The sequence below is a fragment of the Panthera onca genome, chromosome B4 (assembly GCF_046562875.1).
Source record: "Panthera onca isolate mPanOnc1 chromosome B4, mPanOnc1 haplotype 2, whole genome shotgun sequence".
In the NCBI taxonomy this organism is placed as follows: Eukaryota; Metazoa; Chordata; class Mammalia; order Carnivora; family Felidae; genus Panthera; species Panthera onca.
This window is the reverse complement of record NC_138345.1, coordinates 16,002,185-16,029,216: the sequence shown is the minus strand read 5'-3', so window position 1 is coordinate 16,029,216 and position 27,032 is coordinate 16,002,185. Positions and strand designations below refer to the sequence as shown.

Sequence of the window (27,032 nt, the reverse complement as noted above, 5' to 3'; positions counted from 1 at the left end):
CACTGGAATGGACTCAGGAAGCTGCTTGGCCCAGAGATGCTGAGAGCCTCCAGCTTCCTCAGAGGAACGTGACAGGGTGAGGCGGGGGTGGGGATCGGGTGGTACTTCGAGTTTCCCACTCTGCTTCAGTTCGAAATGGATCTGTTTCATCAATTTGATACATTAAGCATCGGTATTAAATCTTACTAGTAAAAAAAAAAAAGGGAGGGGTTCCATGGCACAAGAGTTTGAGAACTGTTTGCTTAGTCATTTTCCAGCTGAGGTCCAGAAAAGCTACTTACTCACCGAGCTTCTCTAACCCTCAGTCAAGGCTTCCCTTCACTAGCTCATAGTTTTGTAGCCTTTAGCAGAGTTTTAAAACTGAGAATCACAGGCATAATCAATCACTCGAGGTGCTCACTGAAAATGAGAATTCCTAGGCCCCACCTCAGATCTATAGCATCAGATTCCCTGGGCCTGGGTCCCAGGAATCTGCATTTCTAAAGGAGCCATGTAGGCTCCAGTATTTAATCTCAACGTACCCCTGCCTCCTGCACTCTCAGGCTGGTCCCTGGTGTCAGGCTTCAGGACCCTGCCTGCTCGTCTCTGTATCCTGGTAGACTTTCTTCCCCCCATCCCTTCGTCCTGTCCTGCTTCTCCCCTCCTTCAGTAATTTTATATCACTGGGTTGGGGGCACATGCCCACTTTCATAGGTGTGACCCATGCAACTTCATGCTTTCAAACCCAGGCAAGCTTCTGGGTCCTTCTCCTGTTTTTGTCCAGGAACCAAGAGTATCCAGGAACCTATCAAATCAGACTTCAGGGTGTCTGAGAGGACGTGTTCTTGGCAGAAGCTGTGGGTGCACTAGAGACACCAAACAGTGAGGCCAAGGTTCATTTGTTTACACTTCGAACTGCCAAGTGACAGATCCTCCCACGGTAGCATGGCCATGGGAGGGCTCTCCATTTTCAAGGGGCCACACAGAACAGTGGCCACCAACCAAGTGCCTGCCTGGGATGCTTCCACGAGTGACGCACTTGGGAGTAAGTCATCTTTATTTATGTTTTAAAGTTTATGTATTTATTTTGAGAGAAAGAGAGAGTGCGCATGAGCAGGGGAGGGACAGAGAGAGGGAGGGACAGAGGATCCAAAGCATGCCGTGTTGCAACAACAGAGAACCTGATGCGGGGCTTGAACTCATGAAGCGTGAGATCATGACCCGAGCCAAAGTCGGATGCTTAACCAACTGAGCCACCTAGGTGCCCCAAGAATAAATCATCTTTAGCTAGTTCAGTAACAGGTTTACGCTTCTCGCTTAGCAGGAGTCCTTAGGTAGCAGCTCAGACTGGTGTAGCGACTCCCCAATGTCATCAGAGTCCCAGGGCTCCTCTCCATCATTCTGTGTGTGTGTGTGTGTGTGTGTGTGTGTGTGTGTGTGTGGTTCTTTTCCTCATGTCTGCAAATGGCAGCTGGATGGTCTGCATTGCCTAGAAGAGGGAAGGGTCCAAGGCAAAGAGCTTTTTCCTAATGAGGCATCACCTGTACACTTGGAAACAAAACCCCTACCCAGAGATTTGTGTCTAAATCTTTTGGGCCATAATTGTCACACGCCTTGCCTGGCTGCAAAGAAGTCTAGAAAGATCAACCTTCTAGCTTTCCTGCCTGAGAAATGCAAAGGGGCTTTGTGAATGGCTTTGGGACTGTCGATCTGCTCTCTGCCACAAGGGGGAGCCCCCAGGCACATTGAGCAAGTGTTTCGTGTAACCCTGTTATAAAGAATATAGATACTTGGAAGGAGAGGGTGCTGCAGAACAGTCCAAGATGCTAAATGAAGCCCCAGACCAGGTCCAGATCAAAGCAGAATGAGCACCCAGGAGTATGTGGAGGTATGGGTCGGTAGTGGGGTTAGTGGTGGTAATGGTTTATCTCCAAAGGGGGGGTTTATCTCCAGTGGTTTATCTCCAAACGGCTGTATAAATGTGGAAGAGGTCATAAGCTCTAAGGGCAATAGATATACTTCAAAGTGTGACATACGGATGTAGAAAGACTTTTCCGCAAATACCAGCTATAAGCGAACAGTGGTGCACCTCTGTGCCTACTGCATTGCTGTGACCATGACTCCCCTGACACGACAGGCGGTGCTGGGCAGGGACAGGGGGGAGGTGGTGCAGATCTGGCCACAAAAGCCATGTGGTATGTTTACGCTCGACTCCGTTTCACTTCCCACGTTGTTGCGGACTGACTTCTGCCCCTGCTGCTCTCTGACTCTCGTTGCTGAGATTCTCAGCAACGTAGCCGACGAACACTTCTTAGTTCCCGTACTACTTGCTTCCTCCGATCGGACCCCTCCTTTCCTTTCTGAATGGTTTCCTTTTTGCCTCGCGTGATGCCAGCATTTTGGCTGTTCCTGTCATCCACCGTCGCCTTCCCGTCCTTCATTGTTGCCTCTCTGGCCCCTTTCCTAGCGTTCAGAGGCGTCTCACTCTCTGTCCTCTGTGCCCTCACATTTGCTGTTTCTTTCACTCCCTTGTCTACCTGTGTCATTCCTTAGCTCTTCCCTGGAAACCTAGCTCAGCTGCCTCTCCCCTTGGGGACCGTCCCAGCTGCCTCTCCTCCTGATTCTAACTCCCTCCCTCTGTGTTTCTCTGGAATAGCTCATTATCACACTCCGGTAAATGGACTCTGTATTTGCCCATCCCCTGGGGAGACAGAGAGCTATGCGTGAGGAGGCTCTGCCTGTCATTTTTGTGTCTCCGGCATTTACTTCAATGTTGTATCACAAATGAGAACAAGTATTTGCCGAATGAATGAATGAAAGTATTAGGGTGTCTAATGCTGTCTAGACTCCAGAGAGAAAACAGTCATCATGACTGCGAATGGGATGGGGGGAGCACAGAGCGGGGAGGGAGGGATGCGGATTTTGGAAGCTCACACTCAGTTACAAGGAGCCCGGCACAGCTTGACACTTTCACGTACTGCTTCTCCGTCAACGCAGCAGCCTCTGGAATACCTGGTCGAGTATTTGTGTTGAAAGAAATGGGCATTCAGAGGGGGTTAGTCGCTCAGCTAGCAAGGGACGAAAACTTAGAGGGATAATGCTGAAAGTTAACAGAGCTTAAAATCGAGTCAAAGCAATGCCTCGAAACGCTCTGACAATAAACACAATGATCTTGGTTCTTGTCTTCGTACAAGGAGACGGCTGTGTCTCGGGCAGAGAGAAAAGCCTTCCTGCTGATTCCATTTGTCTTCGGATCCGCCTCTCCTTTCGGCTGACCTCCTAGAAGATGTCTGACTTTGCCTCTGCAGGGACAGGGAGCAGGAAGATACACACACAGACTGGCAGCCTCGCTCTCGATTTGTATGCGGAATTGTGAAATAGACCCTTCAGAGCCTTCTTTTCCTGCCGGGAGCACCCAGGGCTCCTTGAATCACCCACCACCTCTAGGGCATTACTGTTTCGCCCTCGCTTTTCAGGTCGTGCATTGGAGCACCTCCCCTAATGCTGATGTCTCACTGCTTCTTCGCGCATTTTGTACCCCGTGTTTCCCACCACCAAACTGCCTTTTCCGTATCATACCCGTGTGGTTCTGTGCTGAGCCATCCGGATTGGCAAACAGGATCGTGTGTTAATGTCCACCGAGGTGTTCCTGTAGGATTCAGGTCAGTATTGGGGTGCTCACCAGGTGTATTTCAGGTCACTGGAAGTCCCTTCAAGACCTCGTACCTCACTAGCAAGGAATGCATCTGAAATGGCAGGATTTCAACTGGATCTCCCTGGACACATAGGCCCTCGCGGGAGCCTCTTACACCTGTCAGACCGCGTTCTGAATATGCTCTTGTAGAATGCACATTACCTATCACACAGAAGGCACTCAATACGCATTTGGAAGATGACAGTTGTATGAATGATGAGCCTGGTCCTTTCAATAATGGCCGGGGAAGCTAGAGCTTCTGAGGGAAAGCTCGTTTGGGGGCTGAATGCCAAGGTTCAGTAGAGATTTCGGGGAGGAAAAACTTCCTTGTGCTTTGTATCGATACGCTGTCTCACATCTCAGCAAGAGCACTGTGATGGGCTTTCCTACGTCACCTGATGGTGAGATTTCAGGCTTTTCCTCTCCTTTCTTTTCAAGCAGTAATGGATCTGGGGATAGCATCTTGAGCACTTGAATTCAGAGGCCAAAGTTAAAGGGCTAGTCAGGTGGTCCTCTTTTTATGCGCAAGCGGGACCTTCTGTGAGATCAGGACACTGGGGCTGTTTCCGAAGGCAAAACCAGACTCCTGTCGGACTAGAGGAATAAAGGCAAGCGTTGGGGCGCCTGGGTGGCTCAGTCGGTTAAGCATTCGACTTCAGCTCAGGTCACGATCTCGCAGTCCGTGAGTTCGAGCCCTGCGTCGGGCTCTGGGCCGAGGGCTCAGAGCCTGGAGCCTGCTTCCGATTCTGTGTCTCCCTCTCTCTCTGGCCCTCCCCCGTTCATGCTCTGTCTCTCTCTGTCTCAAAATAAATAAATAAATAAATAAATAAATAAATAAATAAATAAGTAAGTAAGTAAGTAAATAAAGGCAAGCGCAAGACATTTCCTTATCAACAGAGAAGTGCCCAGTTGTCGCCCGGGAAAGAGTGACCCTGACTCCAGTTCTCAATACCATCTCTTTAGGAAGCCCCTGGTCACCCCATCATGGAAAACATGTCCAGGACTTTGTGTGAATACAGGTTTAGCTGCCATCCTTACTGTCCTTACTTGCTTTTACCCGGACGTGATCTATATAAAGGAAATCTCATTGTCTCCTCGAATTATAATGCTGCAAAGATAAAGCTGCTGATTTGTCTTCTTTTGTTTAACCTCATGCTTCGATGGTCCATCCCTCTGTTGAGGAGACCTGCTGTAATGTTATTTTGACTCTGTCACATCCTTATCATGAATGCCGGGTCTCCACAGCTCCGTGTTTGAAGACCTTTGGTGGCAGAGCCCTGGCTTCGGGCCAGCTGTGGTCCCTGGACCACCAGCATCAGCACCACCAGGGAACTTGTTAGAAACGCGGGCTCTCAGGCCTCCCACCAGCCCGCTTGAGGAGAGACTCTGGAGTTGAGCCCCACGCCTTCCAGGCGATCTTGATACGTGCTAGAGTCTGAGAAGCCCCAGCCAAGAAGAAGTCGTTCCTGATTGCTCGTGGGTAGAGGAATGAATTAGCGACTCTATCAGACCATCAACGTTTTTCTTTTTTCCCTTTACCAATCTCTTTTCTTCCCTAGAGCTTTATTGGTGCCAAAAGATATGCGGATTAGTGAATTTCGCAGAACAACTTGGGAGCTACCAGGATTTTGGCCAAATGGACCACTGCTCTTCCCCACTGCTCCAGGGGCCTCTGCCCGTACCCCCTCACAGCTGTCCTGCCAGCAGAACCACCTGCCGGCTCTGCATCTCTGCCTCAGGGCTCGCTCTGGCTGGCGGAGGAGCCTCCGTGTATCTGGTGTGGGAGGTGAATGCCCCAGGAGCAGCCCTCAACTGTACCTGGCAAAGTTAGCTCTTTCAGCACACCGGGTTGGTATTTGTCCTCTGGCCCCCAGAACTCTCGAGAGGGTCTTAGGACAGATACCCAGCAGCTCTGAGTAGTAACCTGCTAAGGCACTTTTCATTAGCTATATTTCCTTCTGTATCTGTTTCAATTTTCTCCTATTCGTCCCCACTGGTGAGGAAGAGGCTCCTGCCATAGGGTGATGGAGATGGCCAGACCCATGACAGGGACACGGACAATCAGGACCAACCTTAGTTTGTGAGTTACACGGACTCGCAGCCTTGGAAGAGGACACCGCCTGCCGCGTGGAACTGTACGGAGATGGCACTCGGGAGCAGGAGCGCGGGACCAGGGAAGGCTTTGTAGGAACAAGAGGGCGGGGTGTCCATTGGTTCTTGCAGGAGGATGTGATCTGTTGGGAGTGATTCTGTGGGCGGGTGGGGGACTGAAGCCCACGACTAAGGGATAGACAGAGGCTGTGTCTGGTCCTGTGACAAGTCAGGGGGCCTGGTCTGTGGGAGCAGAGTGGAGAGAAGAGCTTGTGGTTAGGCCATTCAGGGCCCTCCTAGTTTTCCCCAGAAGTCAGTGATGCCCCTTTGGAGTGGTGGTGTTAGGGCTGCTGTAAGATGGCCAACAGGACTGATAGGGAAATTCCAGTCCCCAGCCAAAGACTCCCTTTCCAGGTTCTTCTTCCTGCCCTGCTTGCCTCGTGCGCCAAATTACTACTAATGCGAAATGTGGAAGTAACAGACTATAAATCGTTCCCTCTGCTTATGCTAGGGGCTCAGATCTCTGGAGAGTGATCTCCTCTGAGCCTGCCGGTGTGAAACAAACCTCCTGCCTTCCAAGATCTCCGAGTACCTCTTGGCTCTTCTACAGGGTGGTTCAGACCGGGTTCTGTAACAGTGGCGGGGGTCTGGAGCTGATGGCCAAGGAAGAGTTCTTCAGATGTCTGTGGTACAAAAAGGTGATTTTATTAAACCCAGGGACAGGACCCATGTTGCAGAAAGAGCTGCGCTGGGGCTGTGAGGAGTGACTGATAATACACTGAGAGTTGGCGGGGGTAAGGAAAAAGGGCGGTTTCGTATGTTAAAGAGGACTCGTAAGATACCCAACGCCTTGCCTTATTGAGCTAGTTAATTTTCCCTGTAGCAAAGTATTAACATTCAGACGGTAGAGGGTTCCTGGAGGAATGTTATACTCTGTTTTTGCCTCAAGTGTATGTCAACGGGGCTGCAGGCTATCAAGAAATTTAACGTTATTTACATTTTCTTCTTGCCTGTGTTCCCCACGTCACTGTGGAGGGGAGGGTGATGTTAGGGCTCCAGGAAACTGAGTCTGTGGGTTTCTGGAAGTTAGGCTGTTGATAAGATTGCCTTTTTCTTGCAGTTTCCTAAGATATTTGTAAACCCATGGAGACTCCCTTCCTGCACGACGGTGATCTCTTATCAGTTAACCATTGATGTGCTTTCCTGTCCTCTGCTCTTGGGCGTCCAGGAGTGCCGAGGAAGGTCACACATATCTCACCTGGGGGCAGGGGTGTCGTTAGGTTGTGCTTTGCCCTCGGCTTGCCTTGGGACCCCTCATCATCAAGACCCACATAATACAGGGCCTTAATGTGGGGCCTGATGCCACAGCATCTCACTCCCTTCCCATCTTGCCTGAAGCCCTCTTTCAAGCATGCTTTTCACATTCAAATTTTTGTCTCCTGGTCCGCTTCTAGGGGAACCCGGACTAAGAACTAAGAACACCAATCAACCGCATGTAGTCACGCAAGCCAGTCCTGCCGGCAAAGTGTTTCTGTGCAGGAAACTCAGTAACTTCCGTGGTTTCCGAAAGTCCTTCTGTTTTCATTCCTAGGTTGTTACTCTAGTTTTGAATCTCAAATAGTTGGTGGCAGGGTGAGGGAGCTCTTTAGATCCCTACACAGCTGATGTTATATATTCTTTCTTTCTAAAAAGAAAAACAGAAAAACAAAATCCATGTTTGATGGGTAAAAAGCTATAAGTAAAAAAAAAAAAAAATGGAGATGTTGAAATAATGATGACTGAATGGAATGAGAGGGAATTAAGATGTGTCGAAGTGGCTCTCAAAATGTATCATGAAAATGCAATTTTTCCTCTTCTGTAATTGACAATAAGGTTAAAATCCTAAGTCCATTAATAGATGACAGGCTTCATACACACGCACCATTGGGGGGGTTGCGGTCAGGGCTGCAATATGGTGTATGTCACAGTGACAGTTAGGCAGAAGCAGAACTTGGGAATAATGCTGTCAAAGTCACTAAAGGTAAGATATCAGTATAAAGTGTGATGTGGGGGGTGATGGAGGGACTGTCACTCCAAAGCCAGAAGCTAGAAAGTGTGAGAACCACCAGAGCTGGACAAAAGAATCCAATGGGAAGGACGCCTGGGTGTCTGTCAGTTAAGTGTCCAGCTTCAGCTCAGGTTATGATCTCACGGTTTGTGAGTTCGAGCCCCACGTCGGGCTCTGTGCTGACAGCTCAGAGCCTGGAGCCTGCTTCGAGTTCTGCGTCTCCCTCTCTCTCTGGCCCTCCTTCAGCTCACACTCTGACTCTCTCTCAGAAATAAACATAAAGAAAAAGAATCCAATGGGAAGATGTTATATCTCTGTTCTTGATGTTGGATGATTTCTTAATAACTGGAGCATGGTGCTAGTTAATTAATACCTATGTATAATACTCCATTAATATCTATGATTCCTGCTTATCTATAAAGGGCTTGGTGTAGAATACATAGTATTGTTCCGAAGACGATTTCGGACAAAGATGTAAAATTTCCCTTAAGATTATTGCTTGTGTATTCTGGGACCTATCACAGGTACCTAAATGCACTTTAACAAGTAGTCTGTTTTCGTGTACACAGAACAAAAGGGGTAGGAGGAATGTGTCCTTTTCCTGTAAGTGTCACATTGTTCTAGGGATGCTGTCTGCTATTGTATTCTCGTCAGACTTGGAGCAGAAGAGAGAGTCAGTGTCTAGAGATATGCAAGTGACAACCAAAACGAGGCTGGGAAATGGAGAAAATCGCTGATGTGTCAAGAATGTCATTTATTCATTTAAAATGTATACTTGGAGCACCTGTAACGTGTCATACACAGCACTAGGCATTCAGGGTTCCAGTCGTGGGGTCTGGCAGTCCAGTTGGCGTAGGGAAACATTAACCACGGAACCCAACAACATCAAGTTAAATGAAGGAAAAGAAATACGGTGCTGTGAAAACATAGAGCAAGGGGACCCACTTTGGAAGATTTGAAAACGTTTTCCCTGGGGAGATGATTATTAGGATTTGGAAAACAGGAACGAGAGGTTGTAAATTCAGTAAATTTCGCAAGCTTCCGCTTACTTGTTTGGATACAGAGGGAATTTTAGGATGGCAGTTGCTTCTGGTGCAGTTTCAATATTTCTATCTAATTGCTTGCTAATTTGGCTGCATAATATATCAGGCACATATTTTTTGTTGTTGTTACCAAACACTCTCTGAGTGTCTTGTTGGCTCTGGTACTGCCAGATGAATGGCAACGGTATTCTATTAAGAATTGCTTCCGTGCGTATTTATTTCCTGTTGTGTTGGAAGGGATCGTCATCATTTTCCAGTGGGCTGGATTCGGAGTGAAATTAACACTGCCCATCATCCTGTCCGGTCCATATTGTTAAACAGTTTCTAATATTTTCTCTTGTTCCTGTCTCTGGGTCTTAGCATGCTTTGTGTTGTCCATTTAATTTTTTTTTTTTTGAAAATTTTAGCCAAATTCAGTGAACTTTATATGATGTTGAATCCACAAAGCCCACACATTTTCAGATGATTTTTAAGTACCACTGACTGCAAAGACACAGATACAGCACTGCTGTTAGAGTAAGAGAAGATAAATCGTTGCCCCTGAGAGTCAGTAAAATAGTTTTTTTACAGTCCATTTCACTAAGTGTTTAGAATGTGTATGACCTGATTAATCAATGTGTCGAGAGCCGTAACGACATCAATGTATTTTCACTTGAGCCCGGGGATGGCGGTAAGGGAGGAACAGAATTATTGACGGCTGTGTTTGCCATGGAGTAGTACATTATCTGCTGTTAATGGTGAAAGCAGCTGTTGGCTACCGTTTGGTAAAGAGGAGATCAGTATTGTAGGAAGACAAAAAGTGGTATCTAAATTTTGTTTTTCTGATCTTCCATAATTGCTTCGGACTGGCTAAATTGAGGCCGTTAAAAAGAAAAAAAGACCTCTTAATTACTATTGTGGGGAGTTGCTTTAGGCAAAATGATAGCCCAGAGCATAAACTGAAGGTTAAAAATGGTAATTCGGGGCCCCTGGGTGGCTCAGTCAGTTAAGCGTCCGACTTCAGCTCAGGCATGATCTCGCGGTTTGTGAGTTCAAGCCCCGAATCGGGCTCTGGGCTGACAGCTCAGAGCCTGGAGCCTGCTTCAGATTCTGTGACTCCCTCTCTGTCTACCTCCTGCCCCCGCCCCTCTCATGCTCTCTCTCTCTCTCTCTGTCTCTCAAAAATGAATAAGTGTTAAAAAAATTAAAAAATGATAATTCACAAAAGTTTTAGAATAGTTGACCATTTCAAATGTAAGCTTTCTTCCAAGGTATTTTTTTTTTTTTAATACTTTGAGGGTTATACCTGTGGAAAATGTCCCAGAAAGGAAATAAAATTCAGTTTATAATGTGTTCTAACTTTGTATTCATCTTTTTACTTCTTGGATCTTGCTCATACAGGGCTAGTTAGTTGGACAGTTTATATACCTGATATTTTAGCATACTAGTGACAAGCACAGATGAATTAAAGTACATACTATGTAATTTCTACTGTATTAGGGATTGTTAGACATCGGATGCCCTGAAAAGTAGATTCTGGGACGGAGATTTGTGTGCAGGGAAGTGCTGTCAGGAACCACGCTGCTGAAGGAATGAGGGAAGCAGAATTGAGACATGGGAGGATTTGGACCCTGATGCACTTGCCATGGAGGCCTTGGCTGCAGATTGGGAAACTGGCTTCTCTGAATTGAGGTAAAGGGAAGGACGCTGACTGGTTGTAGGAGGCATCTGCCTTCCAGGGCATGTGACCTTGGAGGAGGCAGATCCTTCCCGAGTGTTGTTCCTGGGGAAGGATCCAGGTGGGCCCTCAGCAGACAGCAGTCCCAGCAGCGGGAAGGGTGGACGCCATGGTCCCGACGGAAGGGTTGTGTCGCATTCCATAGCATCCTCTACACATGTGAGCACTCATTTCACAGCACTTGAATATGGAAGCACTTAAATTGGCTCCGAGAGATATTCGTCCGTGCATGTTCTCGGGATGACCCTCAGAGAGAGTTCTGCGGGATGATCACAAGTGGCACCAATATTCACATGACTTCACCATCGTAGAAAAATGTGCTCTGTTTTCCAAAGCATTTCAGTCTTCTCAGTCATTGAGGTAACAATTAAAACTGTCTATATCATAGTTAGCATCTCAAGTCTCATTCCTCTGTTTTAGAAAACAGGTGTGCAGGGGCGCCTGGGTGGCTCAGTTGGTTAAGCGTCCGACTTCAGCTCAGGTCACGATCTTGCGGTCTGTGAGTTTGAGCCCCGCGTCGGGCTCTGGGCTGATGGCTCTGGGCTGATGGCTCGGAGCCTGGAGCCTGCTTCCGATTCTGTGTCTCCCTCTCTCTCTGCCCCTCCCCCATTCATGCTCTGTCTCTCTGTGTCTCAAAAATAAATAAAAACATTAAAAAAAAATTAAAAAAAAAAGAAAACAGGTGTGTAGTTTAAGGGTTGCCATGTGGGAAGGCCACTCATTCTGATGACTGAAATGCAAATGAAAATTTTGGGAGGTGCACTTAGACTGTGGATGACTGCATGACCTCAGATGCCGGAAAAGGTGGATGGAAGGATGAAGTAAGGGCATTCCGCAAAGGTGCGCTGCGGGTAGGTCGCGAGAAGGCTGGAGTACGGTGACCCCTGATGACCTCTGGTGTGTTTCCATAGCCATATGTTCAGCAAGAATGAGAAAAGGGTATGTTCTGTGTTTGAGGCCGATTGGATCCTGTTCCCTGAAGGTGGGGAAATCAGAACTCCATTCCACTCTCATTTCCAGCTTCTTTCAAGGACAATGATCTTCCAGTAGGAAACCTCTCACAGGAAAGAAGAATGGAAACCCAAGACAGGTGAAGAGCTGGTCAGAGATCATCTTGTCACTTTCAATAATTCCCTTCTCCAGATGTAGACAGATTATCTGCCAGGAACTTAGTGTTCTTTACACATGGAATTGGATGCCCACTCCTGGTAATGGTTTAGGAATCACAGAGGAGAGATGACAGAAAACGAAAAATGGAACCGATGCTGTTTCGATATTTGGAGGGGGGATAAAGATATATTTTGGAAAGCATGAGTTGGAGAGCTTGACTTAAATTATGGTGAGCATTTAGAAAGGAAGTAACAGAAGGAGGCCACATTGTTGATTAGGAACAAGGCCCGTGCACTGAACCTCATTTCTTATTTTGGAAGGACGGAGGTGGCCTAGGCATAGAAACCTGGGCCCTGAAGGCAAGAGACCTGGCTTCCTCATTTTGCCACTGTTAACTGAATGACTGTGGTCATGTCACACAATTTCAGAACTTTATTTTCTTCCCTTAGGAAATCATGGGCCTGTGTAGTTCAGCTCCAAGCTGGTATTTGAGGAAGCACGATTCAACATGCAAAAAAAAAAAAAAAAAAAAAAAAAAAAATGCATTCTTATTTTCCTTCCTCTTAAAATACATAAAAAGGGATTCAATTCAGAATCCTCAGCTCTGCTGTTCGTATCCTATTGACTCTTCTCAGTTTTTTTGTCTCTCACTCCTTCCAGAGAGTCAGATTTGACAAGTGGAGAAAGAACTCTCTCGCTTACGTCTAGACCACAGGCATTTCCCCCTCCTTCCCATTGCTTCCTCCCCCCATCTCTTCACTCAGACCTCTATTCTTTATTATTTTTGACTGACAGCCGATTTCTCCCAAGTTTTTCCCTTCCTAAGCCTTTCAGGTTCTATCTTCCTCTATTAATTCTCTGTCAGCTCTCTGACTCTGATGTACAAAGAGCCCAGGACCGGTCTGGCTGATATAGCTCTCCTTAGGAGATAGATGGGGTGGGGACAAATGGAGGATTGGGGAAGGCAATTATGGGTTTCCTTTGGCGTCCTGGAGGAGAGAGAGAGAGTGCGTGCGACCAATTTCATTCTTTCAGTGAGTTTTCATTGTGTGCCAGCTGTGGGCTTGGTGCTGACGACAGAGCAGGGAACATAGCATGGCAGACCGAAACTCTCCCCTCTTGGAGTTCATTGTGATAAGCAGTATGAAGGAAATAGAAAGTCAGTGCTGGGGACGGGTGAGGGTCTGCTTTAGACAGGGCGTCAGAAAAATCACTTTGAGGGGCTGACGTTTGAGTTAAGACCTGCATGACGGGCCAGAGTGTTCAAGGCAGAGGGAGCAGTGGGTACATAGACCCTGACCTTGACATGTTTGAGAAGCAGAAAGAATGGGGCTGGGGAGGTGAGGGAGACGGGGCAGAGTAGGAAGAGAGGTCTGGTCAGTTAGATAATGTAGGACGCGAGCCTTGGTGATGATTTTGAGTTTTGTTCCAACGATCAGTGAAATCTCGGAGGGGTTTTGCGTAAGGGAAAGATGAAATATCTGATGTAAGTTTCTAACAGGTTCTTCTGGTAGCTGCATAGAGAATGGATGGCGGTGGGGCAGGAATGGAAGCGGAAAGACTAGTTAGGAGGCTGTGTGCGGTTCAGGGGAGAGATGAGGTGCCTTGGGCTAGAGATACAGAGAGGGAGATGCATTTGAGGCTGAATTGCCAAAGACTGGAAGTAGGAGATAAGGGAAGGGGAGAAGTCAAGGGTGATAAAAGTTTTTGTGTGAGCAGTTCATTGCCATCTACTGAGATGGGGAAGTCTGGAAAGGGAGAAGAAAGTCAAGGGTTATGTTTTGGATATGCCTCATTGCACAAGAACATTAGACATCCAAGAGGAGCTGTCACACATTTGGACCGTATAAATGAGTCTGGAGCTCAGCCGGGAGGTCAGAGCTGCACATATAAATTTGTGTGTCACCGTCAGAGAGGCAGGGAAAGCCGGGAAACAGGGTTGAAATCACATCGGGTTAGAAGTAGCTGGGCAAGAGATGATGATGCCAAATGATACAGGAGCGAGTTCTCGGGCGCTCCAAGATTTAGAGGTTCGAAAGAGGAGGAGAAGCAGAGCAGAAAGACCCAGGAGAGTGTGATAGCATGGCTCCAGCAAGAAGAGAATTTTGGGGGAAGAGAGTGGTCAACTGAACAATTGAGTGAAATAAGAAGTTGTTTCCATTAACTTTTGGAGCATGTTGGGATGTTGTGGAGCTTTTGAGGCAAGCAGTTTTAGCCAGATTTGAGTGGTTTTGATGAGTGAAAAAATCATTGAGGAGAGGCAAGCAGTGATGTAGACAGTGCTTGGGGGAACTGTTTGAAGGGGGGCAGAGAAGGCAGCTAGGAGATGGAGAGGGATTGTGAGTCTGGGAGGAGCATGTCAGAACGCTTGCAAGAACGACCCAAGGGAGAGAGGGGCAGACGCTGGTTGTGCACAGGAAAGGGGAGGTCAGTGATGTTCGTTTCCTTTTTTGTTTTTGTTTATTTATTTACTTAGAGCACGAGAGGGGCAGAGAGAGAGAGAGAATCCCAAGCAGGCACCGCACTGTCAGCACAGAGCTGGACGCGGGGCTCAAACTCACAAACTGTGAGATCGTGACCCGAGCCAAAATCAAGATTAAGTTGGACACTTAAATGACCACCCAGGCGCCCCATCAATGATATTCTTACAAAGGTGGTAAGGGCTGGGGATCCAGAGCAAGAGAGGGGGGCTGTTGGCTCTTGATAGGGGCAGAGACATTCTTCTGATGTAATTCATGGTAAGCAAAGAAGATGGTCTCTGATAGGGACTGATTTGTATCTTCACCAGAATTGACATGCTAAAGCCCTCATGCCCAACGTGCAAATATTTAGAGCGGCAGTTAAGGTTGAATGAGGAAGTAAGGGCAGTGCTCTAATCCAATAGGACTGGTGTCCTTAGAAAAAGAGGAAGAGATACCAGAGAACTCTCTCTGCATGTGTGTGCACACAGAGAAAAGGCCCTGTGAGGACACAGTGAGAAGGTGACCATCTGTAGGCCAGGAAGAGAGGTCTCGCCAGAAACCGAGCCTGATGCTTTGATCTTGGACGTTTAGCTTCTAGAACTGTGAGAAAATAAATGCCTGTCGGTGTAGCCACCCAGTCTGAGGTATTTTGTGATGGCGGGCCAAGCAGACAGAGAGGCACAGAAGCCGAGAGGTTTTAGATCTAGTAGAAGGTGTTTGAAAGCAGGGCCCTCTGTGGGCTTCTTTTTCCTCACTGAAGTATGAGGTGAGGCCATCAGCTGAGATGAAAGGAGAGGTGGGGGCTAGGGAGGTTGGAGCAGAGAAGAAATGAACTAATGATTTTAAAAGAGATTGAAATTTATTAGGGAAATAGGACTGCCAGAAATCAATTTGAAGTTTGTAGAGCCAAATTTGAAGTGCACTCATTCACTGGAATTGTGTGCTTTTTTTCTCCAGCAGGATTTGGCTGGTTGGGGGCAGGCCCAGATGGCAGAGCGTTGGGTATATTCAGGGCTCTGAATTTTCCAGGCGAGGGCAACGGAGAGAGAGAGGCAAGGGAATTCAGAATGCTTTCGGGGACATGAGTTGGGCAGGGAGAGAAATGAAGGCAGGTGTGTGTATTGCAGGGAAGTCTCCATACGATTGAAGAATGATTGCAGGGAGAATACTGGCGTAAGTGAGTAGAACGTATTAAAATTAGCAGCAATAAATTCTGTTTGGTATATGAGAGTGGTGATAGAAATATTCACTTCGCAGGATTATTCTGAATATCGGGTGAAAATACTTGCTACACGGTAAGTGGAGGTATCAGGCTGGTAAACTAAAGTAATACAATGGATATAATATATCTCGATTTCCTGAAGGCCCTCCATTCTAGCTCTCACACCCATGAGCAAAATCATAATATGTAAATGATAGCACGTAAAATAGGTTTCATGAATGGATGAATCGTTGCGTCCAAAATTATTGGTTCTCCTTAGTTTTAGCTGTGTGGCCAACCCCCTTGGCAAAATGGCCCATTTCAAACAACCCTGTAAGTGAGAAGTGTCAGAGTGGGGCATTGGGCAAGTAAGGCTCCTGGTGTTTTCCAGATGCTGCAGCAGTGACTAGATGAAAAGATGTCAAAGAACCATAATTTTTTTTCACAAATCTCAAGCAAAAAGTTAGAGGGACTCTGAAGAAATACATGCAGTCTGTACTTCCTGTGTTCAGAATCGCTCAGGCAGAAGCAGAATGTGATAAGACTTGTAAATCCCAAATTACATTCAATTGTGTCTAATAAAGAGATTTTAAAACTTGAGAAAATATATGTTATTACTGGGAAAGAAATGCAGGAGTTGAGAAAAAAAGATAATAAGCAGCTGAATTAGATGGAATCGTTCATTGCCTAAGGAAAAACCCATGGCTGTAATAAAAGTAATTATTCTGAATATTGTATCTCTTGAATTAAAAAAAATGCATTCAGTGGATAGAATAAATAGAACAGATTCCATTTTTGATAGAATTGAAAAAAGAGGTGTGTTAGATAACGAAAACACTAGTACTGCGTGTGCCTTTATCTGAACTTCTCCTTGATTCTGTGGCGTTAGTATGCAACTTACGTGGAATACAGACCCATTCCTGTAAAGTTCTTGTGGGCAAAGTACCTAAAAGGCCTGTGTTTGGGGAACACGCGGTTTCGAACTGATGCAGCCGTTTTGATGTAGCAGCGGATGGAGCCCCTAGGCTCACATTAGGGATTCATAGCACATCGGTCCCCACTCAGGGTCATCCCTGTGCGTGGCCTCATCAGGCCTATTGCTTGACACTTAACGGGCGAATGGGGGCTCCCATGGGCCTGAGCTCCCCTCTGTCCAACATTTGGGGCTGCTCCAGAGTCTCAGTTCCCACTTTAGCACCCTTGATTGGATTACTAATTTCTCTGAGCCCGTCAAGAGGGGCTGGGGCTGGCTTGGCCACTGGTGGATGGGTGGGATGGTGTGAGGCTCCGGGAGGCTAGAGCTGGGGGTTGGGTGAGGGCAGCTATTGTCCAGGGCAACAGGAGCCAGATGTCAGTGATGTGAGGGTAGTCACAGTGATTGCTGGCCATGGCCGAGAGGGATCCTAAGGTGAAAACCGGGAAAGGCAAATCTGTCCCTCGGGAGTGGGGTCGGAAGTTGAGACTTGGGTTGAGGGACTTGGGTTGTGGGGACTAGGGAGGCCAGAGGGGCCAGAGCACTGCCAGAGGCTCAAGCGATGGCAGTACTCAGCCTAGACCAGAGTGGGGGCTCTCCTTGCAAATGGGGTTGGACTTAGGGACAGAAGAAGACATCTTTAAAAGCATTTTTTTAAATGCAAATTCGTTCACTGTGAAGTGCAATACATTAAAAACTCATTAGAACTCGTTGCCATGTATGATCCTATTCACAGAGACTAGTTTTTTGGATGAGTAGGAAATGGGAGTAGGAACTAGTTAACAAGCAAGAGGAAATAGCCTCCAGAGGGAAGGCACTTTAAAGGAGAACCTGAGCCCAGGGAAAGAGGTCCTCTCAGAAATGGCCTGAAATGGTCCTTTCAGAGTCTGGCAGGCAGCGCCCATGAGGTCTTCCAGGCTCAGACGCAAGACAGCAAAGCGAAAAGTAAACATCCAGCCCCCCTCTCTGCAAATCCATACCCAGACGCAGGAGCTCTGATTGAAGCAGGTTCAGATTATTCCAGATTTTAAGTGAAATAACAGCAGCACATTTTATCAGATAGGAAATTGCGAATGGCAGAAAGGAGATTGGTAGATTTTAATGTAATTGGGAGTTGAGGTTTGTTGAGTAGGGTTATTGCTCTGGAGGTGCACGGAATGAGACGTGACGCGATTGAGTGCACTGCGTAGAACCCGGCACCACATTCCAGTAATTGTGTTTCGTCTTTTCAGGCATGATTACGTAGTGCTGTTTCCTTGTCAGATTTCATCTGTAATTCTATCGCTCCATTTTGAGATGGATAGGTCTCTTGGGATACTCTCCTAACGCTTCCTAATTACGGTTTACCTAAGCTCCGGAAATTCAGTTAGCCAATTCTCTTCCACTTTCATTCAATATTAATAAGAACGCTTGGACAGCATCATTTTAAACACAGTAAAATCTCAAATAAAATGAAGAGATACTAGGTTCTTCTGGGTAATTAAATCTTATAATTAGCTGGGGGGTTAATCAGAAAATCCTTTTGGTTCTAGTTCTTGCTGTTAATTTTTTTTTCTAGAATTTTCTCTTTTCAGTCTGAATGGCTCCAGACTCCTTTTTTTTTTTTTTTTTTTTCCCCTCCATGAGTTATAGTCTTCTGGTATCTCAGTTTTAGTTGCCATTTGCTCATTCACCCATTTGTTCAGATTTATTAGAGGGGGCCTCTGAGAGATGAGGAAGACACAATCGTGTCAAAGGCTGATATAGAGATGTATTAACAGTGAATCGAGGGCAAATTCTAGAAGTTGCTTTTTGAACAAACTCTAGTTTATAGTTTTTCATCATTGTCTTATAAAACATGAGTCACACAAAACATCTTGATCGATAGGGAGATTCTGTGTACTTCCTGTTGAACTGAATGAAGTAATTTCAGGATTTTGAAAATCATTTTTCTGTGACAGGGCCTTTTGCCTCATTTCACATTTATAAAATTGCCACAGTAAGATGAAATATTCTACTGGCTACTTTTATTTTATTATGACACATCCTTATTGCCATTTTATTTCATATCTAAGGTGCTCCCAAATGTTTGGACATGATTTCTGAAAGACTTTTTTCCGCTGATTTTCATTATGGTGACACTGACCTTAATTCCACAAGTAAACCCCAAATAGCCTTTATAAGATACATCACTATCCACTACTTTTTTTTTTTTTAGTTTATTTATTTATTTATTTTGAGAGAGAGAGACAGTCCAAGTAGGGGCGGAGCAGAGAGAGAGAGAAAGAGAGAGAGAGAGAGAGAGAGAGAGAGAGAATCCCAAGCAGGCTCTGTGCTACCAGTGCAGAGCCCGATGTGGGGCTTGAACCCAGGAAGCCGCGACATCATGACCTGAGCAAAACTGAGAGACGCTTAACCAACTGAGCCACCCAGGTGTCCCACCATATGCTATTTTTTTAATGTTAAACCAGTAAATTAGGATTTTGCTCACTGCTCAGATGTGTTCAGTGCCTAGCTTTGGGGATACTTATGTTTTCATAGCATATTATTTCCCTGGAGCTTCAATATCTCCTCCACGTTGGTACCCGGTCTTTGCCGTAGTTTGTATTGAGTCAATTTCTCCTTGCTCCGATGATCAGAAACCGTTGCACCACCTTTGTTCATTTTGCTTTTTATTATTATTATTTTTTTAATGTTTATTTATTTTTGACATAGAGACAGAGCATGAGCAGGGGAGGGGCAGAGAGAGAGGGAGACACAGAATACCAAGCAGGCTCCAGGCTCTGAGCTGTTAGCACAGAGCCCGACGCGGGACTCAAACCCACGAACCGTGAGATCATGACCTGAGCCGGAATCGGACGCTTAACTGAGTGAGCCACCCAGGCACCCCTGTTCATTTTGTTTTTTAAAGAAGAGTCTGTAAAAGCGTCTTCAGGAGGTTCCTAGTGTTTGACCCTAATGCTTTCCTGAAAATGAATATGAAGTATGATTTTATAAAAATGAGCTATGGACCTATGGGTTATAAGGCAGATTTTACTCTTTCATGACTAAGATTATTTTAAAACTGTAGTTGTGGTTCAAATATTTACGTATTTTTAAATTTTTTTTTAATGTTTATTATTTAATTTTTGAGAGACAGAGAGCACGAGCAGGGGAGGGGCAGAAGGAGAGGGAGACACAGAATCTGAAGCAGGCTCCAGGGTCTGCACTGTCAGCACAGAGCCCCACGCGGGGCTCGAACTCACAGACCATAAGATCACGATCTGAGCCAAAGTCAGAGGCTTAACCGACTGAGCCACCCAGGCACCCCACATATTTTTAAATTCTTAAGTGTTTTCCGGTGGCCATATGGCTACCTCAGACACCACTATAGGCTCAGCATGGAATATAGGTAAAAGTTATTTTCCCAGTTAAATTTTTATCTTACTATTTACTTCTCCAAGGTTTATTGACGAAATACTTAGTTGACAGAGAAATTTGTTTATTTTTTGGTTGGGATGAAGAGCTTTGATTGAGATTGCATAGCTCATATGGACACTTAAACATGGATTTTATGTAAAAAAAAATTTTTTTTTAATGTTTATTTATTTTTGAGACAGAGAGAGAGCATGAACGGAGGAGGGGCAGAGAGAGAGGGAGACATAGAACCCAAAGAAGGCTCCAGGCTCTGAGCCATCAGCCCAGAGCCCGACGCGGGGCTCGAACTCAAGGACCATGAGATCGTGACCTGAGTTGAAGTCGGACGCTTAACTGACTGAGCCACCCAGGCGCCCCTTAAACATGGATTTTAAATGCCATTTTAGATACATTTGCAACTCACGTCCATTGGCATTCTCTCAGAAAAGGCCATGTCCTTCACTTACCGTCCAGTTTTCTGGAACAGTCCCCATCGGAGGGTTGCGTTTGATGGGGTGGTGGGGCCGAATGGAGGTATTAGTGACAATGGGGGCTGGTTGTGTGTTCTCTGTAGCAGAGCTCCCGGGAGGCTGAGCGCTGTGTCTTGACTCAGAAAAGCAATCATGTTAAATGTTCTCAGTACCATAAATCTCCTCTTAAATTATTTCCCTCCTTGAGCTTTTCATCTGAAAATTTAAAAACCGCAACAAACTCTTGTTAGTGGCATGGTAACTTAGCTCACTTTACTCTTGCAATTTTTCAAATTATTTCATCATTTTTCCCACTAACGCTACTGGCTGTGAGGCAGTCCTGCATTTCTTGAAAGTCTTATTCTAGGCTATTAGGAGAGAACAATCAGGGTAGAAGAACGTGATCATCGATCAAGCTTAAGACTTTGTTGGGGCACCTGGGTGGTTCAGTCGGTTAAACATCCGACTTCGGCTCAGGTCATGATCTCATGGTTCTTGGGTTCAGTCCCTGTGTGGGGCTCTGTGCTGATGGCTCAGAGCCTGGAGCCTGCTTCAGATTCTGTGTCCCCCTCTCTCTGCCCCTCCTCTGCTTGTGCTCTGTCTCTCTCAAAAATAAATAAACATTACAAAAATCATAAAAAAAGAGTCTTTTAAAAAAAGAGTAAGACTTTGTCACTCAAAGTGCAATGTTTAGTCAAGTAGGATTGGCATCACCTGGGAGCTTGGTAGAAATGCAGAATATTCGGGGGCATCTGGGTGTCTCAGGGTTAAGCATTCAGCTCATTTAAAAAAAATTTTTTTTAATGTTTATTTATTTTTGAGAGACAGAGCACGAGTGGGGACAGAGCAGAGAGAGAGGGAGACACAGAATCCGAAGCAGGCTCCAGGCTCTGAGCTGTCAGCACAGAGCCAGATGCGGGGCTCGAAACCATGAACCATGAGATCATGACCTGAGCCGAAGTCGGTGCTTAACTGACTGAGCCACCCAAGCGCCCCGAGCATCCAGCTCTTGATTCTAGCTCAGGTCATCATGTCATGGATCATGGGATCAAGCCCCAAATCGGGCTCCTTGCTGACACCACAGAACCTGTTTGGGATTCTCTCTTTCTCTCTCTCTCTCTCTCCCTCCCTCCCTCCCTCCCTCCCCCTCTCTGCCCCTTCCACCCCATTCTCTCACTCAAAATAAATACATAAACTTAAAAAAAAAGAAACAAATGCAGAATATCAGGCCCAATCCCAGACCTCCCGACTGAGAATCTGGATTTTAGTAAAATTCCCAGGTGATTCAGAGGCGCATTGCAGCTTCAGGAGTGTTGCTTTAAGAGGCACCCTCAAAAATGACAGTCCCCTCCAGGGCTCCTGCTGAGTCCCGTTGAAGCGAGCTCTCTGTTCCATTTACTGTGCTGAGCGTGTTCACGCACTGTCTCTTACAAACTGCATCAGATCTGCAGACGGTATTATCCCCATTTTGCGCACGAAGCCGAAAGCACAGAGGAGTTAAAGAACTTTCTTGGAGCTAAGCGCCTAGCGTGCCACGGCTCTGAACTGTGGTCTGTTTGCCACCAGAGTGTATCTTCTTGATCAGGGTGATCTGTTTATTCAGTTCGGAAATGTCTTCAACACTCTCGTCCGGAGTGTTGGAACATAGTTTTGTTAAAAAGGTAAAATCATGCCTCTCATGTAGATAGGAAAATGAACACCTTTGAGAGATTGTGTTTAACTCATCCGTAAAGAAACTGGTAAGGTGTTACAACCAGTTCAAAGGAACAGACAGATTTATAGATCAGGAATATTGAGACGAATGACCAAATGGAGGCAAACCTAATTTTCCCTCTGTGGGGGAGCGTTGTCTCTCCACTGGACATAATTCATTTGTATGCCTGTTGACAAGAATTATTTTGCATTGCTGTCAGCTAGCTGCAATTTATAGAATTGCAAAATAGCTCTGTTAAAGAAAAAATTATTCATGACACTTGTTAAAGTGGTAAAGCAGACTATAGAGTTCTTTCGGGACAGGTATGGGGGCCACCGCAATGGGGTGTTTAGCGGAGAGAGATTGGGCTCAACTCTGGGGACAACAAGGATATGGGGGAGTTTATAGCTAAGGAGCACACAGGGGCAGGGGTTAGTGGATGAACACTTACTGAAAGGAGGCATCCGGGTAAGGGGGCATTCTGGCTGAACTGGCCTGGCAGGATTCTCCCTGAAGGCAGGCCAGGGTGGTCAGATATCACCTGGGGAACAGTGGGGGATCAGGAATTGGGTTAGATATTCAGCGTGATCACATGTGGAGGGTAAGGGATTCGGGCCAAACTGACTTAGCAGGATTTTTGCTAAAATTGGACTCTGAAGGACATGCCCCAGGACGGGGTCTAGTTGAAAAAGCTCAAGGAACCTGACGACAGTTTGATCAAGGAGAGGGTCTTTTCAGCTCCCATAGGTTCAGATTCGGGGGGGGGGGGCAAGTGGTGCTTGCTATAGACCGTGAATAACCCTCCACTGAAGGTAGATTTCCCCCCTATTAGTGGAAGTGGCATCGGATGGTGGTTAAGAACACAGAGCGATAGCACGTGGCTTCAAAACTCCAGTTCTAACTAGCACAGTGATTGTAGATATATCCTTTAATCTTACCGTGCTGTTTTCCTCATATGTAAAATGGACAGAGTGCCTACTTTGTATATTTATTTGAGGAATAAATGAGGTGACATATGTATGAAGTGTTTGAAACGACACCTGGTGCCTAATGTCCATGCAATAGATGTTGCCATTGTCTTTATGCTTCACGAGGAAGGCATAGTGGAATTTTTGCTTCAAGGAGTATAGATATTAGTATTGAAAATATACTCAGTTTGTCCAAGATTTTCAAATTCGAAGCATGTTAAGAAAAAGTCAAACCAGGGGTGCCTGGGTGACTCAGTTGGTTAAGTATCTGACTCTCGGTTTTGGCTCAGGTCATGATGTCACAGATTTCTGGGTTCGAGCCCCGCGTCAGACTCTGAGCTGACAGTGTGGAGCCTGCTTGGGATTCTCTCTCTCCCTCTCTGTCTACCACCGCCCCCCCCCAACCCCCCCCGTCTGTCTCTTTCAAAATAAATAAATAGACTTTAAAAAAAGTCAGAATGATTTTGGCTGTATCGTGCAAGAAGATATTGTTGATGGTGGGTTAAAAAAATACTTAGAAATGCCACAGTGTGGACGAATCCCACCCGACTCCACACGTGTGAGCTTATCTCCAGTCCCCAAGGATCTCACACTTAAGGACAGTGCAGTGAGACACGAATGCTCCAATGCTTGTCACTTGTCTTCCTTTTGTTCCCAACGTGCTTCTATTTTATTTCATCTCTATTTTGACCCTACTGTTGCCCATCTGGATTTGAAATTTTAATTAATCTCCGGATCAGACTTGTCCTTTTGGTAACTCATCGTTAGTGCTTCCCGTCTGCCAGAAAGGACTCACACCTGCGCCTGGCCAGCCTGTTCCCCTCAGGGCAAGCTGTGGGGCGGAAGGGCTGAAATTTACCAGAAGTGGGAGTCTGTGAGGTTCATTACTATGGATCTTTCCTTCAACATCATAGCGATGGGCAGCGATATTGTAAATGGTCGAGGGAAAATTTTGTGCTTCATTGGTTAAGTTTGCATTGTTCAGACAACGCACCTCCGAGTTATCTGGTCCTGATCCTTTGGGAGCAGTTTCACAACTCTGTAAGTTATAGTTAACTCAGCAATATGCAAACGATGTCCTACCTGGTAGAGGTCCACTTGATTTCCCCACCCCCTCTCCACTGGTTTTGCCCCCCTTTGGACATTCATCTCGATATTCCTGGTCTATAAATGTGTCTGTGCTGTGGATTCTCCTTTGAACTGATTCTCTCCTTCTGAATAGAACAAAATCTTTAACGCGTGTTCATTTCACATCTGTATGAGATGTATGACTTTGCATTTTTGAAAGCTATCTTTCAACAGTGGTAGGGGGCCAGAATACATTATGGCTACTGATTTAGTGGGAGAGAGCTACCCAATTAATCTCTGTCAAGGGTGACCAAAGACAGGCAAACATTAAGGTGAAACCAAGTTAGCAAGAGATTGTTTTGCAGAAACCTCCATTTTCAGTTGGCTGCAGTGTTCATGTGGAAAAGAATGAAGTTCTGCGTGGTCATTTTGAGAGCATTTACTGTTATTTTGAATTACGTGACATCCGCCAAAACACAGATTCACGGTTCCTTGAAATTAATATTACAGAAAACAGCCAGCGCTCATTCTGCAAAGTCAGCCTGATAAGTGCATGTTTACCTGTCTGTCCTCCTCACCAGACTCGTTGCTTTAAGGCAGCAAGGACACTGTCTTGTCTACTGTCCTATCTCCGATAGCCACCATTGCCAGTGGCCCAGGCTATGGGCTCCATTGATACATGGCTAACGACTGAACAAAGAGGCAGCCCAGGGTCTGCCCCTCATCTCTGTAAGGCGCCAAGACTTGGTATGGCCAGTTCCTGTGTGTAAAGGCAGACTTGTGTTAACCAGGCTGCTAGAATAATCAAGCTATGCAGTAGGCTGGGTACTTGGCCTTTGTCTCTCAGGGAAACTATAGGGTGGGGGGGCACATTAATAATTAGAACCTTTGCTTGATAACGTTGAAGTCAGAGCATAGGTGGTCACTGTCACCTCTTACACGTCTCTATAGGGGGTTTCCGCTGGTGGTCAGGAGACACTCCTGGCTTTATAGCTCCTCTTCCTGGGAACGGGGAAGGAGCCTGAGAAGTAAATGGGAAAATTCCCATTCATTGGGCTCTTTCCAGTTTTAGGCTGCATTCTCCATCTGTTAAAACATTCTTTCTCCTGAGAGAGTAAAACTGATTAGGCTTTACGCTTTACATCTAGATAACACCTTCCAGTTTTGCCCCCTTTATGGCCACCGGACAAAGGATTTGCATGGTCTTGAAAGTCCTTAGTCACCTATGGACATTATTCTTTGGGATATTTTACTTGTCCAGGGGACAATGGCATGATGGCATTCACTGCAAGTGATGCTCAGAAGGTGATGTAAACTCTGTTTTCGAGGTCCTAGTGGTTGCCCACTGAGTACTGGGCACATTATTTTGTAGGGGTTGAATCACTTGTTTTTTTTTTTTTAAAGAGGTATTTTTTTTGCATCCTCAGAGGCTTAATTTTTATCCTCTTGCAGGAACTGTGTGGTCCTTAAGCTTCCTGCTATTTTGTGAAATTTTGCCAGGTGGTTTTGTAAAGTGATCGCTTTCGACTCAAGGCTGACTTAAAGAGACAGAATTTCTAAAAAACAGATCAGCCACACGCTTGTTTCTGTGTGCGTTTTTTCCCCCCAGTTCTTATTAAAGAGTTTTTTTTCCCTCTGACATATACTGAAGTGATTGAAGATGTGCCTGAAGTCTTGGTTGCCAGAACCAAATAAACAAATTCTATAATTAAATAATACAAGCCATCAGAATCCATAATGTAAGACTTGCAAGGAATGGAGAATTTGTACCGTTTAGCAGTTAGCAAACTGTCGGCGAAAGAGGAGCCCAGAGTCTTTGGGGCTGCGTCCTGGATGGCTCTGTAGGTCCAGTCAAGAAGTGTGGAGCCTGTCCTGAGGTGGCTGGAGGCGGGGGGGGGGGGGGGGGGGGGGTCCCCCCCAGATGGACTTAGCCCAGGGAAATGACAGGATCCAATGTGCATGCGTAACACCACCCCCAGGGGGCAGTTAGGATGGAGCAAAGGGGGAGAGAGGTTGGTTGAGGTGTTTGGAGAAAGCAGGCTGGCTGAGGAGAAAAGGCGATTGGAGGGAGTCCTGGGGAATGCTGTCACTGAAGACCAGCCAGTTATGTAAAAGTAACAGGCAGAACAGGAAGAAGAACCCTGAAGAACAGGGAGAGAGGACTGTGATGGGAACCAGGTGCAGCGTGGGGGGTCTGCAGCTGAGATGGCGGGACGTAAAAGAGGACTGAAATAACCCCTGGCTTTGGTGATGCCTCCCCAGAACAGTTTGGCGGATTTGTGGGGAAAGAAAAGTGAATGCAGCGGGGTACAGTTGGAAGGCGAGGCAAGGCATTAGGCAAAGGAGAAGAGCAGAATGAGTTTTGTTTGGTTTTGACCTTGAGATGGCAGAGAATTGAGCCTGAGGAGGAGGAGGGGGCAGTGGGAGGGAAAGGGTGAAGGTTCAATGGAGAGCAAAATGAAGGGGGCGGGTCCAGATCTCAGGGGAGACGGGGAGGGAGGGGATGGCAGGTGGATTATCCTTTTGTGGAGCAGAGAGACTTTTTCCTCTAAGAAGGAAAGTAAGGATGTCTGATCCCTAAAGATCAGTTCACACGTGGCAGCGACATTTTTCTCTGAGATGGGACGCGTGATTGAGAAGTTCAGAGGGCAGAGAACGGTAAATGGGTAGGTAGCCATTGAGGGAAATGGGAAGAGAAGGTAGCTGGCGACATGTAACATTATCATCAAGGTGGAAAAAAGGCTGAACGGATCGGACACCATGCCTTTATCAAGGCACCAACCACCTACCTGTATGATTTTTTTCCCCAGCAGTCCTGAGGGGTCAGGTGCAGCCAGGTAGTATGCCAGGGGCTGTCGTGCTCCATTACTGCAGCTTTGCAAGGTGAAGTGACAGAATGCTAAGGGAGCAGGCGACTGAGAGCACTGAAAGGATGCCACGAATGTCACAAACGAGTAGGTAGGCAGTCTCACACAGTGACTCATGAGCAGAGACTGTGATCTCATAATGGAGTGATTAAAGAGGCACTGGCCAGAGATCTCTGCTCTCTGATCTGGGAGGCTGCAAGCGCTGACTTGGTCCAAGGTCTAGTGCCTCTCCAGGAGGATGGCCAGTGTCTCTTCTTCTTCTTCTTCTTTTTTT

The 27,032-nt window shown here is 46.3% G+C and overlaps 1 protein-coding gene and 1 long non-coding RNA gene across 6 annotated transcripts in view; one reads left to right on the top strand and one right to left on the bottom strand.

The window, feature by feature from the left end:
- The window catches only part of ST8SIA6 (ST8 alpha-N-acetyl-neuraminide alpha-2,8-sialyltransferase 6), a 151,415-nt gene that overhangs the window by 31,683 nt on the left and 92,700 nt on the right, over positions 1–27,032 (top strand). The gene's annotated exons all lie outside the window — the stretch shown is intronic.
- Positions 1,064–26,823, bottom strand: LOC144616976 (uncharacterized). 5 transcript variants are annotated; one of them, XR_013556960.2, is made up of 5 exons: positions 26,681–26,823; positions 20,160–20,378; positions 6,330–6,447; positions 5,746–5,907; positions 1,064–4,267 (listed from the first exon to the last, which is right to left on the bottom strand). It is a non-coding gene; the product is annotated as an uncharacterized LOC144616976 (long non-coding RNA). The 5 variants fall into 5 exon arrangements; XR_013556961.2 differs by lacking the exon at positions 1,064–4,267 and adding an exon at positions 22,307–22,396 and having other exon boundaries at positions 5,113–5,907; XR_013556959.2 differs by lacking the exon at positions 1,064–4,267 and having other exon boundaries at positions 5,113–5,907.